We start from the raw sequence: 19,260 nt of genomic DNA, 5'->3' as shown, positions 1-19,260 counted from the left end.
GCATCAAGACCAACCAATAACAGAGGTAGTTTCTTACATTCTGCTTCCCTCTGGATCATTATTCTATTAATGTTGTCAAATGTTTGCCGCCCCTCTACAAAACCACACTGAATCTAAATCAATTTTGACAACACCTTCACCATTCTTTTTACTGGTATAGACAAAGAGTTTATAATCATTCTTTAAAATTGAAATGAATCTATATGGAGCTGGGTCTGAAGGGTCTTTGCCTTCTTTAGATAATACAGCCACCAGAGCTTTCTTCCAAGGTGTTGGTGCCTCCCATCCTTTTAAAATACTGTTAAAATCTTCCAGATCTTTATCTCTTTCTTTTCTCCTAATTTCCAAACTTTCAAAGGAATACCATCTACTCCTGGGGACTTTCCTGAAGATTATATATCACTGTTTTTATCTCATCACCTCCTATCTTAACTGACAGCTGTTGAGCCTCATCTACCTCTAACCCCGGCATATGTCTTTCATAAAAATTTCCATTTGTGCTCTTTCTTAATTTCCACGTTTCTCTGCTTTATACAAGTTTTCATAAAATTTCAAGAACATCTCTAAAACCTCTACAGAATCTCTGGTTATTATTCTTGTTGTAGGTTCTCTATGTTTGGCGACAACCCCTTCGACATTCTCTTGTCAAAGTCATTGTGATAAAAGTTTTTGTACTCTGAAGTTATAAAAAAAACAGATTAATGGCAATCTTTCTAAACTTATGAATACTATCCACATATTCCCTTATTTTTTCTTCAGCACTCTACATTTGCTTCTTCTCTTTTCTGTGAGATTCCTCTTATTCTGCAAAAATTTTGAGCCTTTGTCATCCCGTCTAAATATTGCTATTACTTCTTAATCAAATCACTTTCTCTTATTTTGGTGCTATTTTGAAACTCAATTTTAATTTCATCCCAGTCACTAGCAATAACTTCTAAAGATATTTCTATCCTCCCTAATAATTCTTGAATAATTTCCACCATCCATTCCTTAAATACCTCTGTATTTAACAGGCAGGTGAGAAAGCACCACTGTCATTTTGACTTTTTTACTTTGCATTTTTGCCTTTGTTTTTATTGATACATGATCAGAAATAAATAGTTACTGTAAGTGTGCCGAAGCTTTCAATTAAATGTGCATGTTCCTTTGAAATATAATTTCTATGTAGTCTAGCCTAGCTATTATACCGTGGGGAATAATATGTAAATCATGTCCAATTTCCTACTACTGAATTCAAATTTTCCACACCAAATATTTTCATAACTTTCTTCAGAAATCTACCCTCTTTGTTATATTGCCCCTTCTAGGTTTCCTTGATAGATCCTCATTACTGCAAATCAAATTTCAGTCCCCACCTATAAACAATACTCCCTGCTGAAAGCTGATTTCTTCTCTCAACATTTTCTTAAACTCCATAACAGCAACTGGAATATAAAATGCATGCCAACTGTAATGTTTCACCCTTGCCAATAGCTCCTTACTACCACAAAAATACCACTGCTGTCTTATTTTCCCTCATCTATCACTATTGGAGCCTCTCTAGCAATTAATGTAATCACTCCCTTTTACCTCCTTCCTTGCAGTTTACATCATGAAATGTTTTATACAAATACTGACAACAAAAATTGTTTTACTTACAGTTAGTTTTCCCCCCTTTTCTGTCCTTGTAAACATTAATGGTATAAAAACTGGGGTATATGCTTTGCAGCAACCCACAAGTTTAACAAAAGTCCAGTGTTTTGCAGCCACTTTTTCTTGCAAAACCATATATCACAAATGTTAACAAAAATGCGGAAATAGAACGCCTGTATCCGCTTATCCGAAACTCAACTACCTTGCTGTCTTCCTCTTCAAATGCCAAACAATCAGACAGGCAGAATCCACCTGCCACACTCAGTTAAATACAATGTTCAGTAATATCCGACTGATAGTATCCACAGACTCATGGTAAAAACAAATTCCATTTATTAAAAATAAAGGTTAAGCGCTTTCACTCACACATAGTGAGCTTCATCAGAACAACTCAAACACTGAATCCAACTGTTTAAATAACCTCTTTGGCGCCAAATCTCAAAGTGGAAACATTCTGAATACAAATTGTCAAAAATCACATCAAACACATTCAATAAATATCACTGTTGTCACATCATTACAAGCAAGCCAAACATATATAAAACTAATATATAAAAAAGTATTAGTGTGTAAGAAATATACTTACACACTAACACAATTACTTAATATAAAATCTTATCCAACAAATGCTAAAGTATTATGTACATTGTCATCCTAGTACTACAGTCATTTGTTATACAAAAGTGGCTTAATAGATATATGATCGTTCAGACCTGGTGGCATACATGCATCAGTTAATAATTGCCACCAGACTTCTTTATAAGCCAATAAGTTTCTGATGTCACCTCCCCTAGGATGCATTTTTATATTTTCCAAAATGGAAAATTTAATAGTGTGTTCTATTCCCATTGACTGTACATGTCTATAAAGTGCACTGTTTTTGTCCTTAGTCCTGATACTATATAAATGTGCGTATATCCGCTTTTTGAAATGCCTCTCTGTTTTACCTATATAGTATCCAGAACATACTGTACATTTAGCAGTTGCCCTGTTTGAAGGTAGTTCTTGTCTTGTTGATGTTATTCAAGACAATACCTTCGTCTTCATTGATGGCATAACATTGACTGCAACTGCCACATTTTGTAGTATGCTTGGTACTACAAGCAGTCCTTGAATACCTAATAACACTTTCCAGTATACTTTTTAGATTTTTTCCCCATTTTATAAACAAAATTTGGTCCTGTACCCAATATATCAATAGAATCCTGATCTACCATCAAAACATTCCAATATTCTATTAGTAGGTCTCTGATTCTATTGGTGTATGGTCCATATTCAATAACACAAGCCCTACTATAGCCTTCCGGTCTCATCACATGGTTCCTGTTATCAACCTCTTCAGCACTTTTCCTATTTAGCCCTAACAATGGGGTATAGTTCTTTCCCCATTCTCTCATGACATATTCATCTGTCTCTCTCATCATATTGTAATCATACTTTCTTTCCTTAAACAGCTCTGTAATATATTCCAGTTCATTCACCATATCTATGTATTCAGAGGTCATACTCACAGCCCTAATGTATTGTCCTTTATAAATATTATACTTCATTTTTTTTAGGGTGATTGCTAGTATATTCTAAGTATGAAGTGCTAAAAGTCTCCTTCCTATATATTCTTGATTTAAAGCCTACATCTGTGTTAGTTACTAAGGTGTCCAAATATGCTACACCATCACTACTGCAAGTAAAAGTAAATTTCAAAAATTCACTGCTGCTGTTCAAATATTCCATAAATTCATTAAAGGTGTCTATATGTCCATCCCATAACATATAAATATCGTATAAAGGACAATGCATGGAGACAATTTATGGAGAGGTGAAGAAAAAACTGCGGTAGATTTTGTTGATTACTTGAATGGTACTACAAACTTTTTTAAGTTCACTTATGAGTGGAACGAAGAAGGTATTAACTTTATGGATTTAACTATTAATAAAACTAATGTAGGCTTTTCAAGTACTATATACAGAAAGGAGAGTTATTCTAATTCCCTGTTGCATTTTGGAAGTTGCCATCCTTTTCACCAGAGAAAAGGTGTAGTGAAGGGGCAGATGGTTAGAACATCTAGGTTAGTCAGTGATGATGATATGTTCAGAAAAGAGATTTTCAAGTTAATAGGTATGTTTTTGGAACGAGGATACCCTCTTAAGCTTTTACTTAAAATTAAGAAAGAAGTGTTTAGGAAAAGAACAGATTACATGCCAATTTTGAATATTAAAGTCAAACAGGCCAACATGGGGGGCATCAATAGTATTAACAACAATAATAATAAAAAAACTGGAGCATTTTTTGTTTTAAAGTACAATAACAGGGCTTCTGAATTGTGTGCCAGTTTGAGAAACACTTGGAGGTATTTTTTGAGTGATGAAATTAAGGGAACCTTAGGCGTTGAACCTGTGATTGTTTATAGTAGGGGGTGAGAATTTAAAGTGTATTTTGGAAAAAGAAGTTAAGCCTCATAATAAATCATGCATGAGTAAATGTGGGGCTTGTAAACAGTGTAGGTTTATTGGGGAAGGTTCTTACCTTTGTGTCTTTGATTACAGATATACTATTGCTTGCCCTGGGCATTGTAACTGTAATAGTAAAAATTTAGTTTATGTAGCATCTTGTATGTCATGTGAAGCATTTTATGTTGGCATGACAACTCGAAGATTAAGAGATAGAATATCAGAGCATGTCAGATCTATTAGGAAGAAAGACATACACAATGCACTTCATTTGCATGCCACCATATGCCCCAATTTCAATAAGTTTTTGTTTTTTGTAGTGGACCGTGTTTCTTTACTAGGGAGAGGTGATGTGGCTAATAGAGTTGCTGTTTTGGAAGCAGAATGGCAACTTAGATTAAATGCTTTGAGATACCCTGGTCTCAATGACTGTGTGTCACTGAAACCTGTTTTAAAATTCAAATCAAGTCAGATTTAAATTACTAGCAATTTTTTAAAAATGTGTATTTATATTTATACTAACATTTTTATTTATTACATCAGTATTTTCTAGATTTAGTATGTTGTGTGTGTATTTTAAGCATTTAATTTAACATTAGGATTTTTTAAAAGTGGATTAGGATGTTCATTGGTTGCTATAGTGTGATGTCAGCTTATTCACATAGGGCAGTTACTATAATGGTGTTTTAATTGTGATTGTAAAATGACTCTGAAGAAGCCAGTATTAACTGGTGAAAGTGCTTAGTCATTTTTTCAATAAAGTCAGTATATATTTTTTCTGCACTACTAGTGGTCGTCTTCAGTGGCTGTTTGTGCTTTTATAAATGTACAGTATGTTCTGGATACTATATAGGTAAAACCGAGAGGCATTTCAAAAAGCGGATATATGCACATTTATATAGTATCAGGACGAAGGACAATAACAACACTTTATAGACACGCCGAGTCAATGGAAATAGAACACACTTTTAAATTTTCCATTTTGGAAAATATAAAAATGGATCCTAGGGGAGGCGACATCAGAAAAGTACAGTTTTGTACCTACCATAAATGTAGATGTCCGAGAGGTATGCATCTGCAGTCCTAACAAATGGGTTGTCCTGGCCTCAGGCAGCCCTTCGGTCGGCCGGATTCCAAAGTCTGGGTCTGGCCTCGGCTGGTGTCGCACTTCACCCGACGTCATAGCTGCAGTTCTTCGGGTATAAAGGCATCAGCCGACGCCATTTTCCTCAGTGTTTCTTGCCCCAGATGCCAGATGCCCTCTAGGAAGGCTAAATTTGGATAAATGCAAATGTTTCCAAACAACAGAGAGCAAATAGAAATAAACATGTATATACATATATACAAACAAATACACCATAATAGATTCCCCCAGCTAGCTACAAGATGGGCAAATACCCTAGGAGTACCACAGAGGGGAAGGAGGGTGGGTAATCCTGATTGCAGATGCATACCTCTCGGACATCTACATTTATGGTAGGTACAAAACTGTACTATGTCCTTCAAGGATGCATCTGCAGTCCTAACAAATGGGTAGAATACCATAGCCAAACTGGGGGAGGAGGCCCTAACAAGATTATGGTGTAGCTAAGATCCCTTGCAAAACAGCAGTGGCAAAACCTGCTCGGGATCTAGAGTATAAGGGTAGATTATAATGCTTGGCAAATGTATGCACGGAGCTCCAAGTAGCAGCCTCTAAAATGTCTTTTGTAGCCACTCCTCGTAAAAAGCTGTAGTAGTGGCTGTAGCCCTTGTGGAGTGAGGTCTGATATTTTCTGGAGTTGCCTTTCCATGATAAGAATAACAAAATCTAATGCAATTTCCTATCCATTTTGAGATTGTCTGTTTTGAAATTGCTTTTCCTTCCATTCCTGTGGCATATGCTACCAGAAGCTGGTCAGTTTTTCTATTGTTCTTGGTTCTGTCCAGGTAGTAGCGCAATTGTCTATGCACATCCAAGGTATGCAGCAGTCTTTCTCCCCTGTTCTGTGGGTTGGGGAAGAATGTAGGTAGGTGGATTGCTTGGTTTAAAGATACCCTGGAGACCACCTTTGGCATAAAGGTAGGATTAGTTCTCATGGACACTCTATCCTGATGGAAGATAAGGAAGGGTTGTACTGCCATTAATGCCTGTAATTCAGAAATCCTTCTTGCTGAAGTGATTGCAAGCAGGAAAGCTGTTTTCCATGATAAATACTGTAATTCTGCTGTTGCTGCTGGTTCAAAAGGGGGAAGTGTCAACTTTTCTAGCACAAAGTTCAAGTCCCATGTAGGCAATGGTGGCTTCCTTGGTGGTTTTACATTTTTGATTCCTCTTAGAAACTGCCTGAGTAGAGGATGATCGAAGACTGGAGGATCCATGTTGTATTCTGCTGAAATAGCTGACGCATGAATCTTAATGGAAGAGTAAGACAGGCCATTGTGAAAAAGCTCTGCTAAGTACTCCAGGATGTTAGCTATGTTTACCAGTGCTACATTTTGCCCTTTTGCTGCACTCCAAAAGAGATATCTTTTCCATTTTGCTGAGTAAGTTTTTCTTGTTGAAGGTCTGCGAGCTTCCAAGATAATGTCTTTAACCCTTTGAGATAAATCTGGGTTATTTTGTCTTATGCAATGCTCCAAGCAGCTAGCTGCAGTGTTTTCAGGTTCGGATGCAGGGTTTTGAAGTTGTTTTGTGTTAGCAGTAAAGGAACCAGAGGTAGAGGCCATGGGAGTTCCCGAGACATACTCCTCAGTAGTGGGTACCAGTGCTGCCTCGGCCAGTCTGGAGCTATCAGGATGATCCTTGGGTGGTCTTCTTTGATCTTCAATAGCACCCTGTGCATCAAAGGAAGAGGTGGGAATGCATATGCTGTCAGGTTTTCCCAACTGAAAGAAAGGGAGTCCACCTTCCAAGCAAGTGGGTGGTAAGTCCTTGTGCAGAATTTTTTCAATTGGTGATTGTGTGGGGATGCGAATAAGTCTATTTCTGGTAGTCCCCATTTCCTTGTGATGGATTTGAAGATGTCTGGATGCAGCATCCATTCGTGGGCATCTGTGGATGTCCTGCTTAAGATGTCTGCTAGCATGTTTTCTTTTCCTGGCACAAATATTGCCTTGAGCTGTATGTTGAGGCTTAGGGCCACATTCCAGAGATCCATTGCCATCCGGCATAGAGGATATGAGTGTGTGCCCCCTTGTTTGTTGATGTGCCACATCACTGTGGTGTTGTCCGTCCTTATCAATAAATGTCCCTGATGGAGAAACGGTCTGAATGCCTGAATTGCCAGTTTTACTGCCAGCATCTCTTTTTGGTTTATGTGTAGGTTTAGCTGGTCTTGAGTCCATAAGCCTTGTATGCACTTGTCCAGCATGTGTGCCCCCAAACCGAGGTCTGAGGCGTCTGTGGTAATAGTCTGGCTTGGTTGCGGGCTGTGGAAGGGCAGTCCTTTGTTCAACTGACAGGCCTGAGCCCACCATCGGAATTCTTGTTTCAGGCAAGGAATTATTGGAATTTGGGTTTCTAGGCTGTGCTTGTGCTGAGACCATAAATTCCTGAGGTACCATTGCAACTTCCTCATATGCAGTCTGGCATGTGGGATCAATATTATGCAGGATGCCATGTAACCCAGGGCTTGCAGGACTTTCCTTGCTGTAAGCTGGTTCTGCTGTTAATGCCATGAAGTAGAGTGGAAGGTGCTTTTGCTTTTCTGCTGTGAGGGATGCCATTTGATTTGATGTGTTCAGTTCTGCACCCAAGAAAGTTATCCTTTGGGATGGCAACAGCCTTGACTTTTTTATATTGACTGTGTATCCCAAGGCTTGCAGTAGATGAATGACCCTTTTCAAGTCTTTTGTTAATTTGTTTTTGTTGTCCGCTTGTAACAGGCAGTCGTCCAGGTAAGGGTAAATTTGAATTCCCTGAAGCCTGCAATGAGCAATTACTGATGCCAGGCATTTCGTGAATACTCTGGGCGCAGTAGATAAGCCAAAAGGCAATGCTGAGAATTGATAATGCTCTGATCCTGCAAGAAATCTGAGGTATCTTCTGCAAATTGGTCGTATGGGGACGTGCAGGTATGCCTCCTTGAGATCTAGAGTTAGAGACTCCTTGCCCAGCATGGGAAGAAGCTGCTGTAGAGTCAGCATTTTGAATTTTGGGACAATGAGGAATGTGTTCAGTGCGGACAGGTCTAGAATAGGTCTCCATTGATTTTCCTTCCTTGGCACCAGGAAATGTCTGGAGTAAAATCCTTGCCCTTGTTCCATAGGAGGTACCTTTTCTATAGCTCTCATCCTTTTTAAGTTGTCTATTTGTTCTAGAGCGTTTGTCATTTGATTTGGAGGTAGGTTTGGCATTCCTCTCTTCCTTGGTAGAGTATGGAAGTGAAACCTGTAACCTTTGTCTATTGTCTGTAAAATCCATTTGTCTCCTGTAATGCAATGCCAGTTTACTGAAAATAAGGCTAACTTTCCGCCTAAGGGTGCTTCTAGTTGTTCCCTGGTAGGCGGCTTCAGAGCCAAGTCACTGTGATTGTCCTGTGGAAGTGGTAGTGGCTGGATCTGCAGCAGTATTTCGCTGGTTGTTAGGCTGCCACTGACGTCCTCTGTAGACACCTCTGTATTGACCTCTGCCTGCCTCTCTGTGCTCTGTTGGTGCCTGGAAAGGACCAAGTCTTGGAAGGCCAGTTCCTACTAAACCTTGGAGGCTGGACCTGTAAGAAATCCTTGACTGTCTGGACAGATTTTGCTTTCTCTTCCACCTTCTTCAGCACTTGCTGTGCGGGAGAGCCAAACAAATTGTGTTTATCCATGGGAGCATCTAGGAGCTTTGTTTTTACATGGTCTGGTAAGGACTGCTCTTTTAACCATGCATGCCTTCTGATCACTGTACCAGTCATAGCTGATCTAAAGGAGGCCTCCAGTGCATCATAGCCGCATTTTAAGGAATGATTACTGACCTGCTGTATGTTATGTACCATATCCTGCAGAGACTTTCTGTCTAAAGGTTCAGGAGAGGACAGCTTTTTAGATAACTGATCTAACATAAATTCCTGATACTGAATCATGTGGAATTGACAGTTTAAGGCCCTAGCCAAAAGAGTAGCAGAAGTATAAACTTTTTTACCCCATCTCTCCAAGGCCCTAGATTCCCTTTCAGAGGGGAGTGGGTTTTTGGCAGAGGTAGTTGCTATAGCCTTGGGGCCCTGAGAAACTGTTTTAGGATCTGCAAAAGGAGCCTTATACAAGTGATTATGTGTGTCCGGAACCCTGTAGTATCTGTCGGGCTTAGCAGGGGCCGGAGGGAGTGAATCAGGAGCAGTACAAGCATCATTAAATGCATCATCCACAACTAAGTACTGGAGGAATGGCTAAAGGCCTATGCTGTGGCAAATGCAAAAAAGTCCTAGGCCTTTTCCTAGAGTCTGAGAAATCCTGACCCTGCCATTGAAATTGTTCCCTCATAGCATGCAAGGTTTCCCCAAAAGAAAATTCCTCAGGAGGAGAGGCAGAAGGAATGGAATCTTCTGCATCAGAGTCCTCATATGGAGAGTAAGGGCCCTCAGGAGGGTTAGTATTTTCTGATTCATTTGAGGAGTAATCAGAAGAAACTGGCTCAGGGGGTTCTGCTCTAGGCCTCTTCTCTGGAGGGGGCTGAGAGGCCCTATCAGAATGAGACTGGGATCCCCTGATCAAAGAAATGAGATCCTCTGCTAGACTAAGCATTTGAGTACTAGAGCTAGGCCTGTGAGAGGGGGTTTTAGTAGGCACGGCCTTGGAAGATTTAGCTGCTTTAGCCCTGGCAAAGGCCTTAATTGACATGGATGCAGGGGGCCTAGCAGCTCCATGTGCAGGAGTAGATACATCTAGGGGAATAGTATATGATAAATCCTGAGAAACAGTAGGAGCAGGTGGTATTTCAGTAGCAGATTCAGCCAGGCTGGAAGTGGCCTCGGTAGTAGGAGGCATGCTTTCGGCCAAAGGAAGAACCGCAGACTCTGTTTCAGACGAAACCGAGACACTCGCGGTTGGCTTAACCGCGGTTTCGGCCGAAACCGCGGACCACGAGTGTCGGTCCTTCTCCTTGCGTTTTTTAGCTAAATGAGAAGTCGGAGTCTCCGACGGCATGATATAAGCAAAAGAGGAGCCAAAAAACTCCTCTGCAAACTCCGACCGATGTCTAAGCGTCCGTCGGTTGAAGGAAGCACAGGCTAAACAAGCTGCTACGTTGTGGTCTGGGCCTAAACAAGGTAGGCAGTACGAGTGGAAGTCTTTATGAGGTATTTGTTTCCCACAAGTTAAACAGTTATTCACTTTTTCTGACATCGGCTGAAGCAAGAAAGAGTCCCCAACGGGGTACTTAGCTTTTTAGAAGTCTTCGGTAGAAGTAATCTCTGGATCTGATCGACCGGCACTTGCGAACAGCTTCTGCTTCGGGCGCCACGCGGCAAGAAAGACTGAGGAAAATGGCGTCGGCTGATGCCTTTATACCCGAAGAACTGCAGCTATGACGTCGGGTGAAGTGCGACACCAGCCGAGGCCAGACCCAGACTTTGGAATCCGGCCGACCGAAGGGCTGCCTGAGGCCAGGACAACCCATTTCTTAGGACTGCAGATGCATCCTTGAAGGACATCTTATTGGCTTATAAAGAAGTCTGGTGGCAATTATTAACTGATGCATGTACGCCACCAGGTCTGAACGATCATATATCTGTTAAGCCACTTTTGTATAACAAATGACTGTAGTATTAGGTTGACATTGTACATAATACTTTAGCATTTGTTGGATAGGATTTTATATTAAGTAATTGTGTTACAATGTGTAATTATATTTCTTACACACTAATACTTTTAATATATTAGTTTTAGATATGTTTGGCTTGCTTGTAATGATGTGACAACAGTGATATTTATTGAATGTGTTTGATGTGATTTTTGACAATTTGTATTCAGAATGTTGCCACTTTAAGAGATTTGGCGCCAAAGAGGTTATTTAAACAGTTGGATTCAGTGTTTGAGTTGTTCTGATGAAGCTCACTATGTGAGAGTGAAAGCGCTTAACCTTTATTTTTAATAAATGGAATTTGTTTTTACTATGAGCATGTGGATACTATCAGTCGGACATTACTGAACATTGTATTCAACTGTGTGGCAGGTGGATTCTGCCTGTCTGTTTGGCATTTGAAGAGGAAGACGGCAAGGTAGTTTGGTGAGTTTCGGATAAGCGGATACAGGCGTTCTATTTCCGCATTTTTGTTAAAATTGGTGTACAAGGAGTGCTTGCAACCACTGATTCTATATATCACAAATGTGATTAGATGCTTTATAATATCCCATTTATTTACTAATTTCAGCACTGCTGGTCTTCCTCCTGTTCATCTGTATTTCCCAACACTTGATTCTATTTCACGTCCAAGATACCATTGATTGTTCTAGTCAACTCCTGTGCTTTTTTCTCTCTCAAGCATTTTCCTTTTGGAACAATGGAAAAAGTTTTACTGTCGAAGTCTTTCTATGAACCTTACCATCAGAAGCAGAGTCCCCTTCTGCTTGCTGACTTGCTTCTTGTTGTATAAACTTTTGTATTTCATCCTTAGCCTGTTCTGCATCAAAAATGTTGATCCTCCAGGAAAAAACACTGAAGACAGGTGGATATAGCAGCTCAACTCTCACACCTACCTCATGACTTTGACTGCTGGGATAAATTTGCTTCTCTTCTGCCTGGTGTACAATGAATATTAATTTTCTGCACACACTGTACTGTCTCCAGTTTTTTAATACTTCGCCCTTCTGCCATAATTTTATCAAGATCAACTCCTTCTATGGGTATGAATGCATCTTGACTAATATAGGTACTGGCTGCTTTCTTGTTGACAGGTTTGGAGCATACACTCAATGTGCCCTTTCAATTAACAAATTCTGCTGTGAACACCAGTCCAGTTGTTTGTGTGTGCTTTCATAAAATTAATACAGTATATACCTTCCAGTTTCTATAGTACATCAGAAAATTTCAGGTTTTCTCTCTGTGTTCTGTCCTCTAATGCTATTTATTTAAACAGTTCTTCTTGAGAAACCTTATATTCAAATCAGCTTTTTTTATGTCAACCTCTGATTTTTGCAGTCTTACGAGTTCATCTGAATGGCTAGTCAGGGGTTCTATTTTTTTCAGCCTTTTGTTGTTTGAAATGATATAATCACCTCTGACTAAAACTGGTTTATTTTTTCCTCTAAATTACTGGAAACCATCTCTTGAGCCAAAGCTGAAGCCTGTACTGCTTTTTGCCCAACAGCTGCAGAATCCTTTCCAGACAGTTTTGTCTTCACCTTCTCTGTTTGACATTCTTTTAGGTTTTCCAATTTTCTTCTATGCTGGCATCCAAGCAGTGTATTTACAAGCAGTAACTCCTTTTACTCAGTTTCTGTTTTCACACTGGTAGAGATGAAGTTATGTTGTTGACCAGTGTGCAGCCATCTTCATTTTGTTACAGTTACTGAGCATAAGCCAGCACTGCAAGCCACTGGGCTTAAAACTGGGCCCAACTGATCACATTGGGGTGCGGAATGCACTGTAAGGCCAATTACACTCAACCCCTTGGATACAATGAGCAAGCATGTGGGTGTGTCAGCTACAAAAACAAAAAAAATCACAATCAACCCTACTGGCTGAATGAATAATGGCCCCTCTCTGTCAGCTTTTGTGCACTAGTGATAGGTAAAAATGGGTCCAGTTGACCAAAGGAGAGTCAGATCGCTGTCAGACAGCAAGGAGAATGATAGCAGCAACAACTTCAGAAATGCTGGGGGATATTATTATGGGAGAAAAAACAATGAGTAGGCATACTGGGACTGCACCATGGCTGAAGACATGATTGGAAGGGGTGAACTCTATCTAGCCAGTTGGAAAAAATGCACAAGGAGGATACAATTTAAACTACATAAGACTATGAGGGAACCAAGAGCAACAGTTTAAACTATCACAACAAGATCCACCGGCAAAGGGAAATCTGATGGTTTAGGTTACGGAGTAAAACATTTTTAATGTAAGCAAGTGTGGCAGGTATAGCACAACTGTCCACAGAAACAACGCTGCAAACAAAAGTCTCATGAGGCAGACTGATGTCTGGACACAAAATGCAGTTGTGCTCTGAACTTACCATAAATGTAGAAGTTCAAATATATTTATTAATGCTATAACTATGCTTGGAACTTCTTGCCTACAGCTTGTTTAGGTGAAGTGCTGTGTGACAACTGCTTTTGTCAACTGCATTTGATTTTAGATTGCTTTTACTCATTTATGGTTTGGACTTTTTAAGCTCATTTCAGTTTGCTTTATATTAAATTCTATTTTACCTCAAAGTTTAACATTTTTTTTCTTCTTACAGTTTTAAAAAATTTTGGCCAAGTTCGGTTACAAAATAATTCCTTTTTCACTCTTTAACTGAAAAGGAATCCAACCCAAGAGTGTCCAAGGAATAAAATGAAGGAGGGAGGGAAATAGTACTACAGCAGTGAATATACTCAAATGTTTACAAGCATGGTAAGTTCCCAGTACAAATGAACTATATTCATCAATAATATAGAAAAGTTGTGTAAAAACTTACCGTAACCATAGATGTCCTCCTCTTCCATGTTACAGTATTCTGCATATGGGCTTAATCCTCTAGTCTCGCGCACGTATGGCCAGTATTCAAAAGCTTTCAGTCCCTACTGGGTGCTTGGGATATCTGACGTGGCTGAAAGAACATGGGTCATAAAGGTGATGTCGGCATGCACCAGCCCTCAGAACTGAAGGAGCCAGTCCTAGGTAAGGGCAATGCCAATTCATTGCCATCCAGATAGGGAAGTTATTAGCTGACATGAGGAGAAGGTGGGTGGGAAGGAATACTGCAACATGGTTGAGAAGGGCATCTATGGTTATGGTAAGATTTTACACAACTTTTCTATGTCCTTCTATTCCCATGTTGCAGTATTCTGCATATGGGATATGAGTGAGTGCCAAGGTTCACTGAGAATGGGGCGGTGGTCTAGGGCAGGCTCCAGGAATCCATGAAGGATAGTCCCGGTGAAGCCTGCCTTGGATCTGGCCCTCCATTTCTTTGCCTTTTTGCTGAGGAGACATGAAAAGGTCTGCTACTTTAGAACCAAAAAGTGCAGCATTGTCCAAGGAAGCATCAATAAGCTTTGCCCTGAAATCATCAGGCAGGGATTGTAGGCGAAGCCAAGAGCATCTGCTTAAGGCAGATGCTGATGCTGTTGATCTGGCTGAGGATTCAGCAGCATCATAACTGCACCTGATCAAGTGTCTGATAACCTGTGAAGAGAGAGCCAGGAGAGGGGACACTGATGCTTTGGCAGGGAGTCTGAAATGTCTGCCAGGTGTTTGCTGGCAGATTCTAAAAGGGACAAGGCATACTTGGCCAAGTGAGTTTGGTAAATTTGTAGCTCTGAAGGCCAAGTCAGCTGAACTTCACATCTTTTTGCCCAACCATTCCATAGTTTTGCTCTCTGTCAGCAGGAAGAATGGTGGTAGTAGGTAGGAGCTTAGAGGCTTTGTCAGTAGAGATTGAGATAGTGGCTGGTTCAGCAGATGGACACTTAAGCAAATGCTTAGCAGTGTCAGGCACCTTGTAAAGTGTATCTGGTCTGCACGGAGCAGGAGGTTGGGAGTCTGGGTTAAGAGATGCTGATGAGAAGGCATCTGAAAAGGCAGGCAGGACAGGAGAAACAGCAAATGGGCTGGGGGAATTCCATATGAATGAGGTCATAATAGCTTTTTTGTACCTCAGTCATTTCTGAGAATTCCCATTTAAAGTGCTCCTTCATCCTGCAAATAGTTTCTCCAAAAGTCAGGTCTTCAAATGTGGAGTCAGGGTCCAGTGATTCTTCCTCTGGGGATCCGTACCCTAGGGGGTGAAGATATCGGAGAGTTTATGAAAGTGATTCCTCTGAGGAATCTGAAAGGACTTCCACTTCCCTAGTGACTGTCTCTGTAGCCTGAGACCTAGGGCTCAGTAGGGGAAGTGATGTGGAAGTAGTAACAGCGGAGGTAGGCCTCAGTGCCATAAAAGAACTGAAAAGGCCTTGACTGAAAGCCTGCCAATCAGACAGGCTTTCTGTTGTGGAAGAAATATGTTTTCTCTTTTCTCTCCTTTTAAGGGGTCCAGCAGACGTCTGTGTGGGCCTAAAAACTGAAGACTGCAAAGTATCGGAGGGATCAGATGGATCCTCTGAAAATGCAGGTTCCCACGGCATTGGAAACAGCCTCTGTGGATGTGCACTTGCCTAGGGATAGTGCAGCATCCTTAGAGGTACCCACGTTATCCAGAGCGGTGGATCAGGGTCCAGATCTTTGTACCAAGCCGATGTCGACCACAGGATGAGGAATGGTCGGAAGAGGCTCAGCAGTAGACAAAGGCTGTAAGGTCTTGGTCTTCTTTTTTGGCGGTTCCGAGGAGACGTCTGAGGAGCCCACCATCCCTAAAGTAATCTGCTTCAGACACTGGTATTTTAGGTAAAGATTTAATGCATGCAAGCGACAACGTAATGTCTTAGGCACAAACACCTGGCAAATAGGGCAGGCCTTGTGGTTGTGCAACTGTCCCAAACAAAAAAGGCACTTATCTCATGGAAATGAATCTAGTGTTAGCAAAAACACCTGGCGTACGACTGGCAGCTGAAAAGTTCTGAGGGCTGGTGTGTGCCGACATCACCTTTATGGCCCATGTTCTCTCAGCCAGGTCAAACGTCCCACACACCCAGGAGGGACTGAAAGCTTTTGAGTACTGGCTTTACATAAACGAGACTAGAGGAGTACACCCAAATGCAGAATACTGCAACATGGGAATAGGAGGACATCCACTGTTACAGCAATGACTCTTGGGAAGATTCCCAGAGCTTAAGGACTTTGTGGACAGCAGGACATTGAAATGATTTGGAGACAGCAGTCCTTGTAGAATGTCTACAGTGAACCCGGTCCTAGCCCTGGATACAAAATTAAGATGGTTTTGCTTGGAAAAGCTAAGAACAAATGACCAAGTAGTTGCTTCCAGTACGGACTGAGTTTGACCCTAAGAAAGGCGTGCCTAGGAGAATGAAACTTAACATGTCCAAGTACAGTCCTCCAACAAGACAGTTGAAGCTGCAGACAGTATGCTTGCCATTTGGACAGGTTTGATTTGATTGCTCACTGGCTTCTCCCTGTCTTTTTTAAAGGAAAAAACAATTGGTCTGATTTTCTGATTTGCTTTTTTTCTGTCTAGAATAAAACCTCAGTCGTCTGTGCACATCGAAAGAATGCAGCATCTTTCTTCCCCATAGTCAGAGGGGTTACAAAGAAAACTGGAAAACAAAAAGCCTGATATGACAATTCTACCACTACCTTAGGTAAGACAAAAGTTATTAAGCAGGGTGACACTGTCATTGTGGAATATCAGAAATGGCCCTTTACATGAAGGTCTGCAGCTCTGAAATTCTACTAGGTCACAATCATTCACAAAGTCGCCTTTCAGAAGAGGAATCTGAGGAATGTTGAAGAAGTGCCTCATAATGGAGCAAAGGTATTTTGTCTAACATGTAGTTTAGGTCCCATGGAGGAGTTATCTCAAGTGCAGGGTTCCCTTGAGTGACAGTTTTAAAGGGAGCTGAGACTAAAGTAGTGGATGCCAGGTATGACAAGCCGCAATGATTAACAAATGTACCTTTAGCAAGGCATTGGATAACACTGCACAGTAAAAGTCAAAGAAGCAAGTGAGGACAGTACAGTTTTGTACCAACCATAAATGTAGATGTTCGAGTGCTCATACAGCTGCAGTCATTACAGATGGGTTATACTGCCGTCAGGCGGGTCCTCGCTCGGCCGAATTCCAAAGTCTAGATCCAGCGTCAGTTGTCGTTGCTTCTTCCCTGACGTCAGTGCGGCAGGGGTATAAAAGAGGCAGCCAACGCCATTTTCTTCAGTTTTTCTTGCTTAAGATATCAGGTGCCCCCAGAAGGAAGGTAAAACAAAGTAATGGAAACATGCAATACAGAATAATCAAAAAAACAGTAGTTGCAAGCAAATACACCATAAGAGAATACCCCAAATAGGTTGTATGATAAGGTGTTTGTCATAAGGCTTGTCCTAAGAGGGGACGGAGGGGGTGCCCCCAGAAGGAAGGTAAAACAAAGTAATGGAAACATGCAATACAGAATAATCAAAAAAACAGTAGTTGCAAGCAAATACACCATAAGAGAATACCCCAAATAGGTTGTATGATAAGGTGTTTGTCATAAGGCTTGTCCTAAGAGGGGACGGAGGGGGGGTAACCTGGACTGCAGCTGTATGAGCACTCTAACATCTACATTTATGATAGGTACAAAACTGTACTATGTTCATTGTGCATACAGCTGCAGTCATTACAGATGGGAAGAATCCCAAAGCTAAGTAGGGGTGGTAGGCACTAAGTGGAACTAGGAGGAGCGAAGATGCCCTGCAAGACTACTGTGGCAAAACCTGCTCTAGATTTAGAGAATAGTGGGAGGTGATAGTGCTTGGAGAAAGTGTGCACTGAACTCCAGGTGGCTGCTTCCAAAATGTCCTTGGTAGGGACCCCCCTGAGGAAGGCTGCAGAGGTAGCTGTGGCTCTGGTGGAGTGGGATCTGATGCATGCAGGCACAGTTTTTCCATGAAATGAGTAACAAAAGCGTATGCAGTGGGCTATCCATTTTGAAATTGTCTGTTTGGAAATAGCCTTTCCTTGAGCACCTGCAGCATAGGACACACAGAGTTGCTCAGATTTCCTGAATGGCTTTGTCCTGTCCAAATAATAACGAAGTTGTCTGTGAATGTCCAAGGAATGTAGTAGTCTTTCCCTTTGTTTTGTGGATTAGGATAAAAGGTAGGTAAGTGGATAGTCTGATTCAAAGCTACACTGGATACTACCTTTGGCATAAAGGTAGGGTTGGTTCGTAAGGAAACTCTGTCCTGATGGAAAATGATGAATGGTTGCACAGCCATGAGGGCCTGTAGCTCCGAAACCCTGCGTGCTGAGGTGATAGCCAGAAGAAAGGCTGTTTTCCATGACAAGTATTGTAGTTCTGTTGAAGAAGCTGGCTCGAAGGGAGGAAGTGTCAGCTTTTCCAATACGAAGTTGAGGTCCCAAGCAGGGACTGGTGGTTTCCTTGGGGGGTTTATGTTATTTGCCCCTCTGAGGAAATGCCTTAAGAGAGGATGAGAGAATAAAGGAGGATCTGTGTTGTATTGTGCAGAAATGGCTGAAGCGTGGATTTTGATGGAGGAGAAGGAAAGTCCATTGTTTAGCATCTCAGCTGGGTACCGTAAAACTTGAGGTATATTTATTACCCAAGGATTCTGGCCCTTTTATTGATTCCAGGCACAAAATCGTTTCCATTTGGCGGAGTAGGCTTTTCTAGTAGAAGGTCTTCTGGCCTCCAAGATGACATCCTGCACCTCCTTGGAGAGGAGAATCTGTTGGGAAATCAAGGAATTCTCCATGCAGCTTGATTTAGGGTTTTGAGCTGGCTGTGAAGGGTTTTGTAGTTGTGCTGGGACAACAGAAGAGGGACTAGAGGTAGGATCCATGGTGGTGAATGTGTCAGGCTCTTCAGGAGCGGATACCAGTGTTGTCTTGGCCAGTCTGGAGCAATGAGAATAATTTTCAGCCTCTCTGCTCTGGCTTTTAATAGAACTTTGGGCAGCAGAGGAAGAGGCGGGAAGGCATAGACTGTCAACATTGTCCAATTGAAGGAAAGTGCGTCCACTTTCCAGGCCTGTGGATGATAGGTCCTTGAACAAAATTTTTTCAACTGGCAATTTCTGTGGGTAGCGAAAAGATCCATGTCTGGCTGTCCCCATGCCTGAGCCATCTTTGTGTAAACTTGAGGATGCAACTTCCATACGTGTGGATCTGTCATATTTCTACTAAGGTTGTCTGCCAGTGTGTTTTCTTTCCCTGGCAGGAATTGTGCCTGTAGTTGAATTTGCAATTCCAGTGCTGTGTTCCATAGGGACATGTCTTGTCTGCACAGGGGGTATGAATGAGTTCTCCCCTGTTTGTTTATGTACCATATCACAGTGGTGTTGTCTGTCCTTATCAATAGCTGGCCTGGATGCAGTAGGCCTTTGAAGATCATAATAGCATTTTGAACGGCTAGCATTTCCTTTTGGTTGATGTGTAGGTGCTTCTCTTTTGGGTCCATTTT

The 19,260-nt window shown here is 41.4% G+C and overlaps 1 protein-coding gene across 1 annotated transcript in view; it reads right to left on the bottom strand.

Moving 5' to 3' along the window:
- The window catches only part of PIKFYVE (phosphoinositide kinase, FYVE-type zinc finger containing), a 3,858,188-nt gene that overhangs the window by 1,628,460 nt on the left and 2,210,468 nt on the right, over positions 1-19,260 (bottom strand). The gene's annotated exons all lie outside the window — the stretch shown is intronic.

The sequence above is a fragment of the Protopterus annectens genome, chromosome 6.part1 (genome assembly GCF_019279795.1).
Source record: "Protopterus annectens isolate FY-2018-M chromosome 6.part1, PAN1.0, whole genome shotgun sequence".
In the NCBI taxonomy this organism is placed as follows: Eukaryota; Metazoa; Chordata; order Ceratodontiformes; family Protopteridae; genus Protopterus; species Protopterus annectens.
The sequence above is the reverse complement of the archived record's forward strand: the minus strand, read 5'-3'. Positions and strand labels throughout refer to the sequence as shown.